General features: G+C 39.1%; 1 long non-coding RNA gene across 1 annotated transcript in view; it reads right to left on the reverse strand.

Annotated features, from left to right (window-relative positions):
- Positions 1–5,775: 5,775 nt before the first annotated feature.
- Positions 5,776–20,651, reverse strand: part of LOC133756771 (uncharacterized) — a 45,763-nt gene continuing 30,887 nt past the window's right edge. The window contains exons 2-3 of the long non-coding RNA XR_009865540.1: positions 13,503–13,617; positions 5,776–5,809 (exon numbers count right to left, since the gene is read on the reverse strand). This is a non-coding gene — a long non-coding RNA (uncharacterized LOC133756771). The remainder of the gene's footprint in view (positions 5,810–13,502; positions 13,618–20,651) is intronic.

Below are 20,651 nucleotides of genomic sequence, written 5' to 3' on the forward strand. Positions count from 1 at the left end.
TTCAAATAAATAAGTCTTAAAAAAAAAAAAAAAACACTCTACAGTCAATAAATGGGCCTGTACAGGAAAATTAGTTACCATAAAATTGGCATTTTATCATAAATGTCTCAAATTATTTATTTCTTTACATGGAATGATGCTGTTAGAAAATGATAATTATTAAAAGAATGATCATTTACTATGCCCCAAGTTCTGTAAAATTAGTTATTTTTTTAAAAAGTACACATCCAAAAATAAAATCCACATACAGGTTTCCCAAACCCTCTAATTCCTTCAGGACTAAATGCCCCATCAGAGATAATTCTGTAGGCTCACCTTTAAGAGACTTAAAGGTTCATATGCTAAAACCAGGGATGCTGGCCTAGTGCTGTGGCATAGCAGGTAAAGCCTCTGCCTGCAGTGCTGGCATCCCATATGGGCATCACTTGGACTCCCTGCTGCTCCACTTCCAATCCAGCTCCCTGTTATAGCCTGGGAAAGCAGAGGAAAATGGTCCAAGTCCTTGGGCCCCTGCACCCACATGGGAGACCCAAAAGAAGCTCCTGGCTCCTGGCTTCAGATCAGCGCTGCTTCAGCCATTGCAGCCATCTGGGGAATGAACCAGCTGATAGAAGACCTCTCTCTCTCACTCTCTGCCTCTGCCTCTCAGTAACTCTGCCTTTCAAATAAATAAATAAATAAATACTAAAAAAAAAAAAAAAAACCTGGGATGCTACCATTTTGGAATAATCCTATTAGCCATTAGGTCTTTCATTTGTGGTAGGGCACAGGGCAGCAGCTAACAAAATCTGGAGAAATACATTACTCATACTCATAGATATTTGCCTTGGTCTATTGGCCAAAATCTTGATGAATACAATGATGTCTGATGTGTTTTTATAGGGAGAAAACTCAATTTTATCACAGACTGCAAGATTCTTAAGGTTCTTGAATACAAAAGGTCTTATTTAGAAAGAAATTTAAATCTATAAATATAATTCACAATCAAGGATCCTAAAGTCACAGAACAGCAATAACAACATGTCTGATTGCTGATTGAATAACACACTACCAGCATTCCAGGGATCAATCAACAAAGGAGTCCCTAGGCCAGGCCTGTCTGCATTTTATACCATGAGACACATATTCAGACAGTCTTCATTTCTATAAGATGCTTGTATTGTTTGCAGATCGATTTATAAAGAGGAAAGAGAATATCCTATGTATTATACCAATCTTTTTAACTATACTATTATGTTTAATATACATTAATAATTATCTCCATTCTGCCTTACCTGGCCACAGAGCTCTAAAACTAGTTTTCAGTTACCATGTTGAATTTCTATATTTTATTACTCCTTCTTTTCTGAGCCAAGCTTGAAAGAATACACAACAATGGTAAAAGCATGTAGTCATAAAGAAAGCAAAGATTATTTTTCCCCAGGCAATGTATAAGGAGGAGTCTTAAGGGACTCAGAGAGGAAAAGATACACAATCTGTTCAAACCACCCAATTTCTCATTTAATCCTCCACTTGCCCATCTCTTACCAACTCTTCATTTTTGTTAAATCCCTTATCTTTTCCATCCCTCTCCTGTTGTTCTCTTTTGGGTCCTATAGACTTGCTATATATCCACACCAAGACTCATGTTCTCACAGACATTTAGCATAATCACTTCATGTAACACGTGAACATTTTGCAAAGTAGAATACGCATGGAAAACATACACAAACCCTTCCCGCTTTATCAAAAGCAATAGTTGGGGGGTCCAGCGCTGTGATGTAGCGGGTAAAGCCCCTGCCGGAAGTGCCAGCATCCCATAAATATGCTTGTTCGAGTCCCGGCTGCTCTACTTCCGATCCAGCTCTTTGTTATGTCCTGGGAAAGCAGTAGAAAATGGCTCAAGTCCTTGGGCCCCTGTAACTGCGTGGGAGGCCTAGAGGAGGCTCCTGGCTTCTGGCTTCATATCGGTTCAGCTCTGGCCATTACAGCCATCTGGGGAGTGAACCAGCAGATGAAAGACCTCTCTCTCTTGCTCTCCCTCTCTCTGCCTCTCTGTAGCTCTACCTTTCAAATAAATAAATATTTTTTTAAAAAAAGCAATAGTTGAGGGTGAGGGGATCTGTACATATGAATGAAATCAAGTAAAATCTGCCCACTTTAGAGTTTAGATTTTTCCTCTACTATAATGATTATTTTTCCCATTCCAACATTATCCTTAGGGATGTCCAGTTCATGTAAGCCAATAATTAAGAATAAGCTTAAAGGTGTGTAGAAGGAAAGCAAGACTAGTTTTGAGTCTGCTTCAGTCCTCAGGTGAGACATGAAGTAGTAGATAAGAAACAACATAGATAACTGAAGAATCAGTGTTATCTAGGATCTCACCTACTCCTACACACAAGCACCTACCAGATGGCTCCACGGCAGTCGAGAGGTTTAAAATGAAGCACTTATTACAGTCAGCAGCAGGAATGCACAGTCTTGCCCAATTAAAGAAGATACTCATTTATTCAGGGGCATCCATATAAATGGATTAGATCTCATAAGACACAGGGTTTTTCTTTATGCAGATTCCTAAAGAATTTCAAAACTGGGGAACAACACTCCCACCCTGCCCAAGCCAAATCACCTCCAATATAAATTCAGTTATATACCTATGATCATTTCTCTATCATATAACGTCCTATCAATATGGCTTCTCAAGTGAGATTGGTAAATCACTGTGCTGTTTGCCCTGTGTTGTCCTATTTACAGCAGAACAGCCAATTGATTGTAGTCCATAGGAGGGTTTCCAAATTTTCCAAACTAGGGTCAATCACTCCAGAATCTTCTCAGTTTAAGCAATCTCCCTTGCAACTTTATATCAGCTTCACTTATCTCAAGAATTTACTGGATCTTATCTTGTGAACATAATAATCAAAACCATAGTTATACAATGCTTCTAATTTTTAAAAAAATCTCATCAACTGAAAACTATAATTCATGTAGATACATGTATTCTGCATTTGATTTCCTGAAAGAACACAAAATAAGGCAATAACTTAATTCATCCATGACTCTACCCATCTGATTTTCCCATTGTATAAGCTATGTGGAACCTAGTAACTTGCACATCAAGCTCTTCATCCTGAAAACAGAGTATAAGATAGAGTGTGCTGAAGAAGAAATTTCAAATCTTCTGGTCAAACCAATATGTTATTCATACAACAGCATGCAAATGAATTAAGAATACATGTGGGACTCCTGAGTTAAATCATTTCCAATTCTGTCAATGCCTAGAAACCATCCATAGGTAGTTTGCAAATATTCACATTTAGGGAAATTTTTTTAAGCTTTCTATTTTCACTTTATGGAATTAAGCTCGTCTCATGGTAGGTTTGTGCACATCATAGTATCAATGCTCATGGGAAGTGTAAACCTTCTGGAAAGACCAACTCCAGTGAGGGAGAGCTACATTAGATTAGCATTGCCAGTTTACCTAGCTAAATCATTATGCTGAAAAAAAAGAAAACAATCTAATCCCAATTTCAATTACCAACATGTTTGTGCACCCTCATGCAAATTTTCAAAAGAAGCCCAGCAAAATAACCCATTAAAATATATGTATGTTGTAATATGCATTGAGCTATATTACAAGTCAAGTAATACCTCCACCAAAATATGTATATCAAATCCTCAGATTATTCATGTGTAGGATTACACAAATCCATTGTACTTTAGGCAAATAAAATGAAAGCATTTTTCTCTTCACCTTGTGAAGATTTAATTGTGTCCTGAAAATTTATCCATGAAAGTACTAACCCCCAATGTAACCATGTTTGGAAGTAGAGCCTTCGGGAGGTAATTAAGGTTAAATGGGATCATTAGGTTGAAATCCTAATCCAAAGGGAGCGGAGTTCTTCAAAGAAAGACCCACCAGCAATATCTCTTCCTCCTCCCATCCCATTGTGCAATAGCAGAGACCAAATAAGGACAAAACAAAGCTGTCCATCAATCAATAAGAAGCTTCATGAGAAACCAACCCTGAGAAACCAACCCTGACGGCATCTGGATTTTAGACTTTCAACCTCCGAAACAATGAGAAATAAATTTTGTTTTGTAAGCCATCCACAAAATAAAAGCAGATAGACTCTTGTTATATCAGACTTGAATATTGTAAAGTTGCTGATACATGTTTCTTAAATAGAAAGTACCAATCTTGTGGCTAGTGCTGTGGCACAGTAGGCTAAGCCTCTGCCTGCAGCACTGGCATTCCACATGGGAGCGAACTCATTTCCCAGCTGCTCCTCTTCTGATCCATTTCTCTGCTTTCACCTGGGGAAGCAGTAGAAGATGACTCAAGTGTTTGGGCTCCTGCACTCATGTGGTAGACCTGCAGGAAGCTCCTGGCTCCTGGCTTCGGATTGGTGCAGCTCCAGCCATTGCGGCCATTTGGGGAGTGAACCATCATATGGAAGACCTCTCTCTGTCTCCTTCTTTCTGTCTGTAACTCCACCTCTCAAATAAATAAATAAACCTTTGGGAAAAAAAAAAAAGAAGAAGAAGAAGAAAGCGGGCCGGCACTGTGGCGCAGCAGGCTAAAGCCCTGGCCTGAAGTGCCGGCATCCCATATGGGCGCCAGTTCTAGTCCTGGCTGCTCCTCTTCCAATCCAGCTCTCTGCTGTGGCCTGAGATAGCAGTGGAGGATGGCCCGAGTCCTTGGGCCCCTGCACCCACGTGGGAGACCTAGAAGAAGCTCCTGACTCCTGGCTTTGGATAGGCGCAGCTCCGGCCATTGCAGCCAATTGGGGAGTGAGCCAGTGGATGGAAGACCTCTCTCTGTGTCTCTACCTCTCTCTGTAACTCCCTCTTTCAATAAATAAAATAAATATTTTTTTAAAAAAGCAAGAAAGCACCAATCTTTGTTATATTTACAAAAGAAAAATGAGACACCAGCCAACAACATGAAAGACACACATGAGCACAAACTTTATTAAGGATATAGTTATAGATATAGATTAGATGTAGATATAGATAGATCAAGTGCTTTTAATATGTTTATCACTGTTCTCAGCATTAAGGATACATCAATGAACACCACAGAGAATAACCAACTGTCACACCAATTGCATTCTAGTGGTAGAAAGAAGTAACACATGTAAAAACCAATAAATAAAATAATTTATATTAGTAATTGTGCCAGGAGAAAAATAAAACAATGTATATTGTATATAGAGGGCAGCAGAAAGTTGCACATGATTGAAGCCTCTGAAGAAAAAAAATCATGGTTTCATATTGCAAGTAATCAAGAAGATTGAACAACAGACAGAGTGAACATAGACAGTTGAAATAGTCAACCTTGATCATTCGACTCAACAGGCAAAACAGTGGAAACTAGAGACACAAAGAAGAGGGTGCTGGAAGAGTTTCTGTGGAGAGAGCAGCCTAAATGCTGCTAGGGATTTACAAAGGAGTTACAGCTGGTCCACATGAAATATAACTGCACTGAATAAGAATGGAGATATATAGACTTATCCAATCCAGAGATTAGAGACTTATTCAATCAGAGATATAGGGGCTTACCTAATCCAGAAATCCAGGTAAATTTGCCAAATCTCAACATCAATATTTAATCTCTTAGTTCCTGGCTGAGAATCTTATTTCTTAGTTAGTCCAAGTCCTATGAAGATATTTAGTACCTCATTCCATGTGATTATGGAAAGATGAAACTAGGAAGTAGAAGCAATGCAGCATTTTGTGACTTGACACACAGGAATCCAGGTCCATCACATGCCTTCTCTACCGACCAGCAAGCAACCCAGCTAGAAGAAACACAGCTCTCAGGGAACCTCTGGGGAAAAAAAATACATTCTTCTTTTCCTTTGTCACCATTTTCTTAATATGTGATCTTTCAAAAATCAAACCCTTTATTTTTTCTTTTCAACTTTTATTTAATCAATATAAATTTCCAAAGTACAACTTTTGAATTATAGCAGTTTTTCCCCCATAACCTCCCTCCCACCTGCAATCATCCCATCTCCCACTCCCTTACCCATCCCATTCTTCATCATGATTCATTTTCAATTATCTTTATATACAGATCAACTTAGTATACACTAAGTAAAGATTTCAACATACTGCACCCACAAAAACACATAAATTATAGAGCACTGTTTGAGTAGTAGTTTCACCATTAATTCTCATAGTACAACACACTAAGGGCAGAGGTCCTACATGGGGCGGGGCAGGTGCACAGTGACTCCCATTCTCTTATTTATGACGTTAGTAATCACCCGAGGCTCTTGTCATGAGCCGCCAAGGCCATGGAAGCCTCCTGAGTTCACCAACTCCGATCTTATTTAGACAAGGCCATATTCAAAGTGGAAGTTCTCTCCTAACTTCAGAGAAAGGAACTGCCTTCTTTGATGGCCCATTCTTTCCGTTGGGATCTCACTCACAGAGATCTTTCATTTGGGTCATTCCTTTTTTTTTTTTTTTTCCACGATGTCTTGGCTTTCCATGCCTGTGAAACTCTCATGGGCTTTTTAGCCAGATCTGAATACCTTAAGGGCTGATTCTGAGGCCAGAGTGCTGTTCAGGGCTTTTGCCATTCCATGAGTCTGCTATGTATCCTGCTTCCCATTCTCTCCTTTTTAATTTTATCAATTATTTGCAGACACTGAAAAATCAAACCCTTTAAACATCCAAATAATCAGGAATGTTATAAGATGACCACAGACACATTGTTGACTTCCCAGAAATCATCAGAAACACCCTCCATTCACTCCAGTCACAGCATTGACTGAAACATTCTAATGTGACCCAGGACAGATCCAAACAGCTCTGAGGGTTTTGCTCTGTCACATTCTCTCTCACTAAGGACAGAACTGAGAGCTCTGAAGAAGTGGTTAGCGTGTGTCCTGCTCTGAAAAATGGAGGGGAAGCTTGTTTTCCAGCACAAGGCAAAGCCACACCAGCAGGAACACCCCACTGCATCTTTAGGACACATGCGCACTAAACAACTTTGGAAGCCTTCCCTATACAAACAAACTTCCTTTAAGAGGGAAAAAATACTTTTTAAAATATATTTGCATATTTGATATCTCCATTTGTTTCTTCTTTTTCCCTGCTTTGTCATAGTAACTATGGCATCCTGTTGGCAGTTGATTTCATGACTGATTCTGTACACGTTCACTTTCTGAACTTCTTGGGATAGAATGAAGCAGATGTTTCACGGAATACTATCTAATAAAATAGGTCTCTAGACCTACACACAAAAACAGTAACAAAAGAAACGCACTGTGCACAATTACTTTCCTTCATACCATGAACACAGTTTATTTTAAGCTGACTGATATATGTCCACTTTAAGCACATATTTTTCCAATTGAAATAAACAGAAACATTGTGACTTTGATAAATGCATGTGTTGTTCACAGTTATTGATTATGATTACCAGGGGGAAAGAGCTTATTGAGATTGGTAGATATATTTAGTCCACCAAAGTACAGGAGTGGGAACAGGTGAAAAATCATAGCTAAGAATCTCACAGAATATGACTTTCTTTTGCAGCATGGCAAGATTAACCTATCTCACACAATAACATGAGCTGTCACGCTGCAGAAGAGAAACATGAATTTTGCTTGCCCTTAAAAAAACATATGAGACATATAAGGCTTATAAAACAGAGCAGTCTGGAAATTTCAGGCTATTTATTATAAGAAAGAGTCTTAATTCTGCAACAAAAGCAACATGGGTTGCCATCAGAGTTTCAGACTGCAGAATGCAAAAAGGAAAGAGAAATGTTAGAAGGGGGGTTTAAGAAAGGCAGTTTTAATAAAGTGAGAAAGAAGGAGAGGGAATTGGGAAAGGGCAGCTTCCTCCCTTCCTTGCCTTCCATCACTTTCTAGAGACAGAGGAAGTCAATTATGTACCACAGCTTCACCTCATGCAATTCGATTCCCTGGCTGACCTCCTTTGAACACACCTCCCTGCAGGATGTCTTGACAAGTTGCCCTGCTCATCAGCACAGAAAACTTTCACTACCTGTAGAACCAGAGAAGCTCATTAGAAACTCAACGAATGTGGCATGGGGCTGTAAATTGCTTTAAAAGTTTCAGGTTTTTCTCTTCTTTCTCAAATTGCACAGATCAATTATGAAGCTCTGTCACAGAAAAGTAGATCATAATATCCATTAATATATCACCATGTTATCAAGCTGCAGTTCATAATCCTCCACAAATGAAACAGGTTTTTATGGCCACTCTAAGCCAAGTCTTACGAATAAAGGAAGAAAGGAGAGAAAGGAGGGAGAAAGGAGAAAATGAAAAAACTACTTACAAGGCAAATACAATTGTTAACAGCAATTAATATCTAACATTTACTGCACTAATTAGTATCTCCTAAAGGGCCTGAGTGTGTGACTGTATCAGCTTAAGACTGCCTGATCTGATAAGAAAAAACCCATATATATTACATCAAAAAAATTCTTTCTTGTTTTTCTTCCTTGCTGTAGCAAACACATGAGAGCACATGAAGGAAGGTAGAATAATTCATTACTTTGTCTCCTACTGGTTGATATGTTCAACATTTTTTGAATAAATGCAAAGTCATAAATTAGCTGGTAGCAAAACAGAATTAATTGAATGTCTTAAGTAGGATCATCAAACCAATGTTTGAGTCCATTTATCTGCCTAGGATTTCACTAATGTAGTTTCAGCTCATTAGGGTGAGAGTTGATGCTGGAGATGGGACATTATTAGACAAAGAAAGGGAAAAATGCAAGGTCAGAAAAAGCTGACTTCTTCTGTTTTTGCAAGATAATTTCTGGAAAGCTGTCTAATGTGTATTAGAGGCATTAAAAAAACTACCCTCTGAACAGGAATTTTTGACTTAAAAATGAAGATATCTTCAAAGAGTCTGAAGATATTTCTACACATACTGACACACTGAAAAGACTCCATCTTTCATTCTCCCAGACATTACTTCCTGAAAATACCTTAGAAAAAATCTTGTGGAGGGGGGGCGGTATACAGAATAGAAATGCACACACACACACACACATAACTATACTCCCTGTAAACACATACACACATATAAATACGTGAAAAGCAAAAAATATATTCTACGTATATATGTTACACAGAAATACAGAGGAAGACATTGTTCTGATTGTTTCCTAGGAAGGAATTTTTCAGGCATCAAAGTAAAACAAAAATTATGGTGCAAGGCAAGAAAGAAACAGCAGCAAGGTTGTAGGGAGAGGAGCTTTTCTCTGCATTTCCAGTAATAGAACAAATAATAATCTGTATTCTATCAAGAAGACTTCCCTGTAGAAGGAGGACATATGACAGTCACTGGAGTTTGCAGCCTGACCTGAGTCGGACAACAACTGCAAAAATGCCATTTCTACTCTATCCCCACAATTTGTTAAGTGAATTCATCACTTAATGGACAAAATAATAAGAAGACCTTGGAACTCCTGACTTAACTGCTTATAATAAGTCATTAAGTAAGAACTATTTGTTAGATTAAGACCTACACAATATCAGCAGGGCCCAAAGGCATCAAGCTTATGAATCTATATTTCATCTGGTTAATTCAAATATCAAAGAATCTATATAAGTGGAGCAAAACACTATCAAGGCTAAACATTGGCAATAAGATAACCAGAGTAGGTAAATGTCAAGAAAAACAAAGTCTTCATAAAATTTAACCATGGCCAAGTTACGCAACCTCCAAGACTTAACACCCTGTTCTGTAAAATACAGAGAACAGTGGCATCCACAACATATTTCTATAAGGATTGAAATAGATAATGTGTTCAAAGCAGTTATCACAATGCATAGCACATGATAAGCACATGTCAGCTACACTGTTTGAGTTACTCACTAGATAATTTCTCAACTCTTAGTCATTGAGCTTTTTAGTACACCTGATAGGGATATTATACAGTGGATATGAATGCTCACAATTTTAAAAGATATTTTAAATATTTCTTTGAGAAGCAGGAGATACAGGGGTGGCAGGAAGAGAGAGAGAGAGAGAGAGAGAGAGAGAGAGGAAAGAACTGACAGAGAGACAGAGAGATCTCCCATTCTCTAGCTCACTTCCTAAATGCCTGTCATGGTGTCATGGATAGGGCTGGGACAGGCTGAAGCCAGGAGCCAGGAACTCTAACCAGCTCTCCCACAAGAGTGGCAGGAACACAACTACTTGGACCATCACTGCTGCCTCCCAGAGTGCTCAGTGGCAGGAAACTAGAGTCAGATATAAGCAGATTTCCAAACCCATATAATCCAATATCATGTTAATCAGCATCTTAATTGCTGTCCTGAATGCCCCCACTCCTACTGTCAGTAACTTTGAACACAAACACACACACAAATAGCTATTCTTCATCAAATTTTAAAAACTTAACTGGTTTTTATATCTGGGCTTAAAAACTTAACTAGATACTTTTCATTTGTCTCCTGCTGCTGCTGCTGCTGCTGCTGAAAAACCAGTGCCTAAAAGCAACTCCAAGCATGAGACACTTGTGATGTGTCTGATTTCACGATATAAATGCTATTGTGCACAACCTCAGATCCTCCAAGGTCAGCACATTCCGTTTTCTTTTTTTTATTATTATTATTATTTTTGACAGGCAGAGTGGACAGTGAGAGAGAGTGACAGAGAGAAAGATTTTCCTTTGCCATTGGTTCACCCTCCAATGGCCGCCGTGGCCAGCGCGCTGCGGCCGGCGCACCACGCTGATCCGATGGCAGGAGCCAGGTGCTTCTCCTGGTCTCCCATGGGGTGCAGGGCCCAAGCACCTGGGCCATCCTCCACTGCACTCCCTGGCCACAGCAGAGAGCTGGCCTGGAAGAGGGGCAACCGGGACAGAATCCGGCGCCCCGACGGGGACTAGAACCCGGTTTGCCAGTGCCGCAAGGTGGAAGATTAGCCTATTGAGCCGCGGCACCAGCTTGTACATTCAGTTTTCTAGGGGTTTTCAAAAAGAAACTGTACACATACATTATACACACATACACACACTAAAATTCTTCAAAAAGTTCATGGAAATGTATATAAAGAAAAATTATGCATAGATTTCAATTTGCATCAAAATAAACTTTTTAATTTGATTTTTCCTTGGATTTTCTGAAGTGCTCTCATATCTATATCTGAAAATGTGTATATGCATAAATTGTCATTTGAAAGGTATATATCATCCATAAGTCTGGAATATTTTGCAAAGCTATACCTTTGTGTTTTACTGTAGTATCTCTTTAAAACTATGCTTTCAAAATTTTTATATCTCTAGTTGAGCTGAAATTATAATTAGTGTAAATTTCTAAAGTTTATACTCTTGCAAGGGAAAGAGTGTTACTATTTGCCAGAATTAGAGATGACCTTGTCCAAATGGGGTAAACAAAAGATTGTTTATTTGGGGAGAATTTACATTTCTGGCCAACTAAATCCTTCTCTCGTGCCTCCAGTCCTCCTCTCTGGTACTATGAGAAGGCAACTTTGGTTAGCAGCTCCCACTCACATCCGAGCAGAGCTGCAATAACAGCAAATGGTCCTTGGAAATCACAATCACATTAGGCTGCTGTTCAAATAGCTTTTAGGGTTGTGATAATAGGAGACATTCCTAATAACTGGTGACTCTGCGAGACCCTGCCCAGAAGGCCTCCAAATGGCAGCACACAATTTAAATTTTAATCTGGAAACAGTGGAAATGATCAGATTCCAGCTGGGAACCTTCTGGTCTGAGGCCGGTGTTCAGCCTCCCCATTCGATGCCCCAAAGCTTCGTTGAGTTGATGAGTAAATGCCTCGACTCTTAGTCTTTTTCATGGTGTGACCAACTCCCACCTGACTCACTGGAACCCCGAGGGGTCCTGTTTCTTTGCTTCCATTGAGGTTGTCTTGGAACACTGCCTTGATCAAGCATTCCCACACTGCTGTGAGCCAACCAAACACATCTGTGCCTGACATAAGTGCAACAGTACTTCCATCATTCTGACAAGTGATAACTATCTGAACTTTTTCCTTCCATGTGCTGAGTGGGCTCTGGGATATACTTGCCCACTTTAAACTTCCAATGAAAGCTGGCAGATGCATGCCATGGGCAGGAGGAAAGCACTTTATTTTTTCCTACAATAGGCAATAACCCTTAGGATAATAACTCAACACAAGTTAAATAGCTAAAGGGGGCATTAGTGGGACCCTATCAGCATGGAAGAGAACAGCTGGCCATGTTAGCAATCATTGCATGTCATTACTTGGGAAGTCCACTCCCAATTCTACTACCAACTTGTATTTCCTGAGTGTTCAGGCAACAACGTGTGACAGATGAGAAAGTACCATCACAGGACATGAGAGGCAGAACACAAGATTTCAAAGTGTGGCAATGCCAGATTTGGTTCCTGATGTGCAAGGAGGGGGGAAAAAATCTTACTTACGGAAATAAAGTTGGAGATAAAAAATTGAAGATTTCGCCAATAAAACTCTGATATATCTAGCTTTTTTTTAATAATAGAAACATTTTCATTCCCAATGCACATTAGTGACTCCTAAGAATGGGGACTGGTCTCTCCAATGAGGAGTGTGATTTTAACAAAACGATGAACCTAGGTGCTGGGAGGACTCTGGGTGCAAACTCAACTGCTTCCACTGGGCTCCATTAAGAAACCTATTTCAGTGCCCCAATACCCTTAGCAGCAGAATTAGAAAGTTGTTTTGATTTTTTTGAAAACCACACATAGGAGCAAATGTCTGCAAGGTGGAAATGGGAATAAAAACCAGTGTTTTGGAATTTGTTCTTTGCAGATAGTCATCAAATGAGGTACAATATTTGCTAACAGAGGGTAATTTGAATTATCCACGGATAGTTCAAAAACACAAAGAGTTCATTACCCAGATATCTCTATTTAAAATAGATTTGCTTTTGTTCATCAGTGCAGTGCACATGGCTGGGAAATGGCAAAGTGCCAAACTGAAACTGCTCCTAATTTTCAGAGGAGGCCACCAGCTAATTACACAGACTGCAGGTGTGAAGAGAGAAGCTCAAAGTAATCAATAGCAGTAATTAATCTGCTAGACTGGAGCTAAAGAGCTAACAGCTGGACATCAGAAACGGACACATGCAACAAGATCAGCAATAATTACCTCTTTAAATATTGAATTTCCATAGCAACAATTAGGCATTTAAATAAAGGCTGGAAACCAAGGCTTTGAGGCATGACACTGCATGGCAACACAACATTCTCCAAATCAACCCTTTTAATAAAGCACCAACAATATGCTCAGGCTAGGGTGACCAGTTTCCAGGGGTGGAAGAAGCTGAAGGTAGCTCCTTCAGCCTCAGCTTTCTTGGCAACCTGTCATATACTCTTGGATCTCTGAGACACACAAATGGCCCTAGAAGTTTGCATGAGGGAAGACAGCAGTGCCATCTCTCACACCACAGAGCTACCAGATACAAGGCACATTTCCTCTCATTTGTGAAATATGTCCCTTTAAAAAAAAAATCACAAAACCTGTCAGTGAAACTCTTACCTGAGAAGCTGGAACCATCGGTTTTGAAGAAAGCCATTGGGCAGCATTATGAGAGCTTTTTCAAGACCAGTGGAAGACAGAGACCCGAAGAGTGAGGTTCCTGTGACATTCTTAGCTTTGGAAAAAGAATAAAGGAAACTTTTTGTTAGTGGATTTTGTATGATCAGGGGAGGGAGGTGGGAAAAGTCAGCATAGCTGTCATTGGATGTTAACGAGGCATGGGGCACCATGCTACACACTTTATGTTCCTCATCCGTTTGAGCCTAACAAGTTTGGTTTATTTTATGAAGCCAATAAAGCATAGGAAGAATCATGGCTTGCCAGAGTCCTGTAGTCAATAAATGGACAACTGAAGAAGCACAATTTGAATCCAGTTATTGAAGTTTTTAAGGTATTTCAGTCACGTAATCAGAAGTATTTAAGAAAGGAATCTAGCCTCTAAAACGCTGCAAGTTATTATTAGTGGAAACAAAATTTACCTATTGCCATATATGCTCTATCCCTGTTACAGAAAAAGTCACAATGGGTTATATTATTCAACAGACGCTTGTTTAAGTTTCTTTCCCTTAAGGTTTATTGATTTTAATTTTTTTCTAACTTTCCATGGTCCTTATTGAACTAAACAATAGTTGTTTAGAAAAAAAGACAAACTAGGATTAATAAGCATTTATTCATGCAGAAACAAATGGCAGAGTAACTCTGAAACGTGGAGTTATCCAAGCACAACTCTATTAATCATCACCAAAACAGAGTAGTTTTGTTGAGTTCCTATTCTGCCACATGCTGAGCAAGGCATTTGACATTATTTCATTTAATTTTCAAGGTACTACTACAGACTGAATAATAAAATTAGTATCCATTCATACTTGAGAGAAATGAAGCAATGGGAGAATGCACAATTAACCAATGTTCCCAGGAACCCATATGTCAGTCCAAGTTTAACAGAGCTAGAATGTGTGGTCAACCTACACTCTGTCTGCACACAGCATTGTGATAACTGGAGGGTAGGAAGGGCAGAGAATGAAGGGAGTTTGCATATCAGGTTTCACATTAGTGTCAGATGAAAGCAATAAGTTCCTAGTGATACATAGCAAGGTTGGGAGACTATAGTCCATGATAACCTGTTACATATTTTGTGACCAGTCAGAAGAAAGGAACTCCTGGGGATGCTGCTATGGCACAGTGGGTTAAAGCCCTGGCCTGAAGCACTGACATCCCATATAGGTAACAGTTCTAGTCCCAGCTGCTCTTCTTCCCATCTAGCTCTCTGCTATGGCCTAGGAAAGCAGTAGAAGATGGCCCAAGTCCTTGGGCAACTGTACCCATGTGTATCAATCAGGTTTCACTGCTGAATTCTACAAGACACTTAAAGAAGAACCAACTCCAATTCTTCTCAAATTATTCAGAACAATCCAAAAAGAGGGAATCCTCCCAAATTCTTTCTATGAAGCCACCATCACCTTAATTCCTAAGCCAGAAAAAGATGCAGCATTGAGAGAAAATTACAGGCCAATATCCCTGATGAACATAGATGCAAAAATACTCAATAAAATTCTGGCCAATAGAATGCAACAACACATCAGAAAGATCATCCACCCAGACCAAGTGGGATTTATCCCTGATATGCAGGGATGGTTCAGTGTTCACAAAACAATCAACCTGATACACCACATTAACAGACAGCAGAAGAAAAACCATATGATTATCTCAATAGACGCAGAGAAAGCATTTGATAAAATACAACACCTTTTCATGATGAAAACTCTAAGCAAACTGGGTATGGAAGGAACATTCCTCAATACAATCAAAGCAATTTATGACAAACCCACGGCCAACATCCTATTGAATGAGGAAAAGTTGGAAACATTTCCACTGAGATCTGGTACCAGACAGAGATGCCCACTCTCACCACTGGTCTTCAATATAGTACTGGAAGTTTTAGCCAGAGCTATTAGGCAAGACAAAGAAATTAAAGGGATACAAATTGGGAAGGAAGAACTCAAACTATCCCTCTTTGCAGGTGATATAATTCTTTATTTAGGGAACCCAAAGAACTCTACTAAGAGACTATTGAACTCATAGAAGAGTTTGGCAAAGTAGCAGGATATAAAATCAATGCACAAAAATCAACAGCCTTTCTATACACAGGCAATATCACGGCTGAGAAAGAATTTCTAATATCAATCCCATTCACAATTCTAATTGTTCAAAAACAGCTGAATTTTTATTAAGAGCTATGGGTTATTTAACTATGTGCTTATTTTCAAAGACTTGAATAATCACTTTGTAACAATGATCAAATTTGGTCTATGTTATGTCATGATTTTAAGGAATCTTAGTTCAACCAGATATTTTGGATTTTGATATTGGTCTATTATGCTATGTTATATGTGCGTACATATTGTATGTCCACATTGGGAAATTTTATTAAGAGTTTTATTTTAAATGGCTTATAGATAAGATTGTCCATAAATTTAAGCTGCTAAAATCAATCAAAGATACATTTGAATTTGTGTGACCTGAATCTCTGCAACATATGTTTTAAACTTGTTGGTAGAAAGAAACTAAAAACATTTTATATGGTTGTGCTTAAGTTTACTGGTTAAACAAACTACACCATCTTAGATATTTAAGAGGTGTTTTCAAATACATGATTCTTAAAATTTATAGAAGGCATTGGACCTTCTGGTAAATGTTTTATTAAGTTCTTATCTAAGGGTTGAAACGGTTTGCTAAGTATTCATGTAATATTGCTATTGTCAGCAAGTGATCTAGGACTTGCTCCCTCATTTCTCTATTCTAAGGCCAACTTGTTCTTTCATTTCTCTATTCTCTTCAAGGTAGGGAACTAATTCTATTATGAAGGGATCTGTAGGACGCACTATTTAATCTTTAGACCTTATAAAAGAGATGGCTAACATTTTTCTGTAATAGCATAGCCAAAATAAGAGCTTAAATAATAATCTCATAGCTAGATTCACTTCGCCATCAGCGAAGTATACAGTAAGTAGAAAAAAAAAAAAAAAAACCTCCCTTTCAGACCAAAGGGAAAGAAAGTTTTAAAGTGAGAATATAATTTTCCTCATGGGCATTGTCTACCTTAGAAAAACTACTACAGAACATGCCTGTGACTATAGACTTGTAGTTCAGGCCACCGAAGATTAGAGATGGGAAACGGGCACTCCCTTGACTTGCATCCTCTGGTCTGCTTTAACACAAACCAGGAGGAAAAGAAAGCTCGGCATCAGAAGCAATGGGTGGCAGGCCTATTAATGGCTGATCTGTACGGTGATCTGCCCTCAAGGAGACCCAACAGGCCAGTCCACTGCAGTGGCTTTCAAAGTGGTAAGCCTGGGCTTCAGCAGAAGTCAACTTGTGAAGAGCCCTGGCAGCTCTGCCAAGAGTTGGGTCACTGGAAATGGACCTGCCCTGGAGTCGAAGGATGCCCAGGTCAGAGCCACAGATCTTATTGGCTCTAAGCTGAAAAGCCCTTCACTCAGCCCAACTTCCAAAGTGACCACTGCAGCTGAGGGGACAGCCAAGTAGGGTCAGCAACATTGCAGGCAGAACTGTAAATTTCTTGTTAGAGATGCCACCTGCCTTTACCTGGCCAGCTCTCCTCCCAGGCCAGCCAAGTAATGAAAGTCAACAGAGTGCCTTCCCCTAGGAGGTTCACACCTCCCTTAGGATATACCCCATGTGAAGAGATAGATAGGTCTGGGCCTCTTAACTTACAAGGCCTAAAGCCCAACAGATTATTATCAAGCCCCTTCTATCAGGTTCTATTTGCCTCTCAATCAGAAAACTTAATTGTAGCTTAGACAGCACCTTTCTTAGCTCCTCTAATAATGACTCTGTCCTTTGTTCTAGACCCTGTCTAGTGCACTTGGGCCTCATTCCTTTGTAATCATAACCTCTACTCTACCACCAATGGCTCTACTCCCAACCTGTGTGTACTGATGATCCTCTTCCCCACTTAATGCTGTATAATTGTTCAGACCTGGTAAATGCCACTCTTAGGATCATTGGTTACTATCCTCACCCTGTCTTTTATGACCTTGTCTAAATATGATCAGAGTCGGGGAACTTGGAAGGCTTCCATAGCCTTGGCAACTCATGACTACAGCCTAGGGTGGTTACTGGTGCCATAAACTAGAGTGTCAATTTGTTGGGTCAACAACAGGAGCCACTGTGCGCTTGCTCCTGATGTGGGATCTCTGTCCTTAATGTACTGTACATTTTGATTTAATGCTATAACTAGTACTCAAACAGTATGTTTCACTTTGTGTTTCTATGTGGGTGCAAACTGTTGAAATCTTTACTTAATGTATACTAAATTGATCTTCTGTATATAAAGAGAATTGAAAATGAATCTTAATGTGAATGGAAGGGGAGAGGGAGCGGGAGAGGGGAGGGTTGCGGGTGGGAGGGAAATTATGGGAAGGGGAAGCCATTGTAATCCATAAGCTGTACACTGGAAATTTATATTCATTAAATAAAAGTTTAAAAAAAATAAAAATAAAACAACTGAGTTTTAAAGGAAAAAAAAAAAAGAAATAGAAGAGGATACCAAAAAATGGAAAATTCTTCCATGCTCATGGATTGGAAGAATCAACATCACCAAAATGTCCATTCTCCCAAAAGCAATTTATAGATTCAATGCGATACCAATCAAAATACCAAAGACATTCTTCTCAGATCTGGAAAAAATGATGCTGAAATTCATATGGAGATACAGGATACCTCGAATAGCTAAAGCAATCTTGTACACAAAAACAAAGCCGGAGGCATCACAATACCAGATTTCAGGACATACTACAGGGCAGTTGTAATCAAAACAGCATGGTACTGGTACAGAAACAGATGGATAGACCAATGGAACAGAATAGAAACACCAGAAATCAACCCAAACATCTACAGCCAACTTATATTTGATCAAGGATCTAAACCAATTCCTGGAGCAAGGACTGTCTAATCAATAAGTGGTGCTGGGAAAACTGGATTTCCATGTGCAGAAGCATGAAGCAAGACCCGTACCTTGCACCTTACACAAAAATCCAACATGGGAAGCAGGATATACAGCAGACTCATAGAATGGCAGATGTCCTAAACAGCACTCTGGCCTCAGAATCAGCCCTTAAGGCATTCGGATCTGGCTTAAAAGCCCATGAGAGTATTTTAAGCATGGAAAGCCAAGACACTCTGGAAAAAAAAAAACTAAATGAAAGATCTCTGTGAGTGAGACCCCAGTGGAAAGAACGGGCCATCAAAGAAGGAGGTACCTTTCTCTGAAGGGAGGAGAGAACTTCCACTTTGACCATGGCCTTGTCTAAATAAGATCAGAGTCAGCGAACTCAAAAGGCTTCCATAGCCTTGGCAACTCATGACAAGAGTGATTACTGATGCCATATACAAGAGTGTCAATTTGTTGAGTCAACAACAGGAGTCACTGTGCACTTACTCCCCATGTAGGATCTCTGTCCTTAATGTGTTGTCTATTGTGAATTAACGCTATAACTAGTACTCAAACAGTACTTTACACTTTGTCTTTCTGTGTGGGTGCAAACTGTTGAAATCTTTACTTAATATATACTAAATTGATCTTCTGTATAAAGATAATTGAAAATGAATCTTGATGTGAATGGAATGGGAAAGGGAGCAGGAGATGGGAGGGTTGCAGGTGGAAGGAAAGTTATGGGGGGGGGAACACTGTAATCCATAAGCTGTACTTTGGAAATTTATATTTGTTAAATAAAAGTTAAAAAAAGAATGTATCAATTGAGTAGTATACATTTTTAATAGAATTTATGGTTTTAGAGCTTCTGAAAACTGTGAGGTTTTGCTGTGAACCTAAAAGGTGTGTTTCTTGAAGTTTTAATCTATGTCATAAGTGCACTGTTACCAAGTTGACTGAGCATGCTATTTTGGGAGTTTTCCAAAATGTTTGTCATAAAACTGATGGGACAAAACATATTGTTCTGAGTAAGGAATAAGTTTTATATCCTCTCACACTTATTCAATCTTAAAAGTACAAAGTTATACTGGATTGAAGTAACTTCTATAAATAAACCACATATGATTGCCTCCTCCTCTAGTTTATATAAAGTAATAGATCATTCCCTTACAAATAATAAAGTCTCATTAATTTGAACTAATTCCAACTTTGTAACTAAGAGGCACTTGGCTAGTTTCATGTTTAAGCTAGCATTGATAAAAGATAAACCAATCAATAGTATTTGGAGGAATAATGCTTATCAACAAATTCCCAGGCATCCATAAATCAGAGAGGATGAGTACCATGCTGCCCAACTGGCAATAAGTAGTTTTCAAAGAATCCTTCCAGTATCTCTGTTCCCACTCACTTTTCATACAAAAGAGATGCAATTCAATCCACTCAAGAACCAAAGGAAGAAAGGGAGAAATGGAGCTGGGAGAGAATGTTTGAAGGCAAACAACGCATTCAGAATATCTCCTTATGGAAAATCCTATCAAGTATAAAAATCGTCAAAAGGTACATGGAAAAATGCATATTATGTAGAAATGATGCATGGGTTTCAAAATAATTTGCACCAAAGTAAACTTATTTTTTTAATTTTACTTTTGCATGAATTTTTTGAAACTGTCTTTTATCTACAGGAAGGCAGATTTTGAAGACTGGAGTAGATAATAAAACAAAATGTCATTTAATCTGAACATGACACTAAGAGGACCTCATTTTCTATAGAAATTGGCAAATATTGCATGTTGTTAAACATCAGGGATTTCCATTCTGAAAATTATTTCCATTGAAAGGAAAGGAAAGTTTGGTTTGGATGCTACTATAATTCCAAAGGGCAATGAACTATTGCTTGTGATTCCATACCCAAACTGCACATTTGATTGGGATTGGCAAACTACAATATTGGGTAAAATCCTCCTTCCATCCTTCTTAAATTGTTTTAAAGGCTTATTTATTTATCTGAAAGGCAGAGATATGGAGAAAGGAGAAAAGAGAGAGAGATCTTCCATCCACTGGTTCTCTACCTAAATGGCTGCAATGGCCGGGGCTGGGCCATATCAAAGCCAGGTGCCAGAGGTTTGGTCCGGGTCTCCCATATAGATGCAGGGGCCCAAGTACGCAGGCCAACCTCTGCTGCTTTCCCAAGGCAC

Source organism: Lepus europaeus, chromosome 3, assembly GCF_033115175.1.
Source record: "Lepus europaeus isolate LE1 chromosome 3, mLepTim1.pri, whole genome shotgun sequence".
In the NCBI taxonomy this organism is placed as follows: Eukaryota; Metazoa; Chordata; class Mammalia; order Lagomorpha; family Leporidae; genus Lepus; species Lepus europaeus.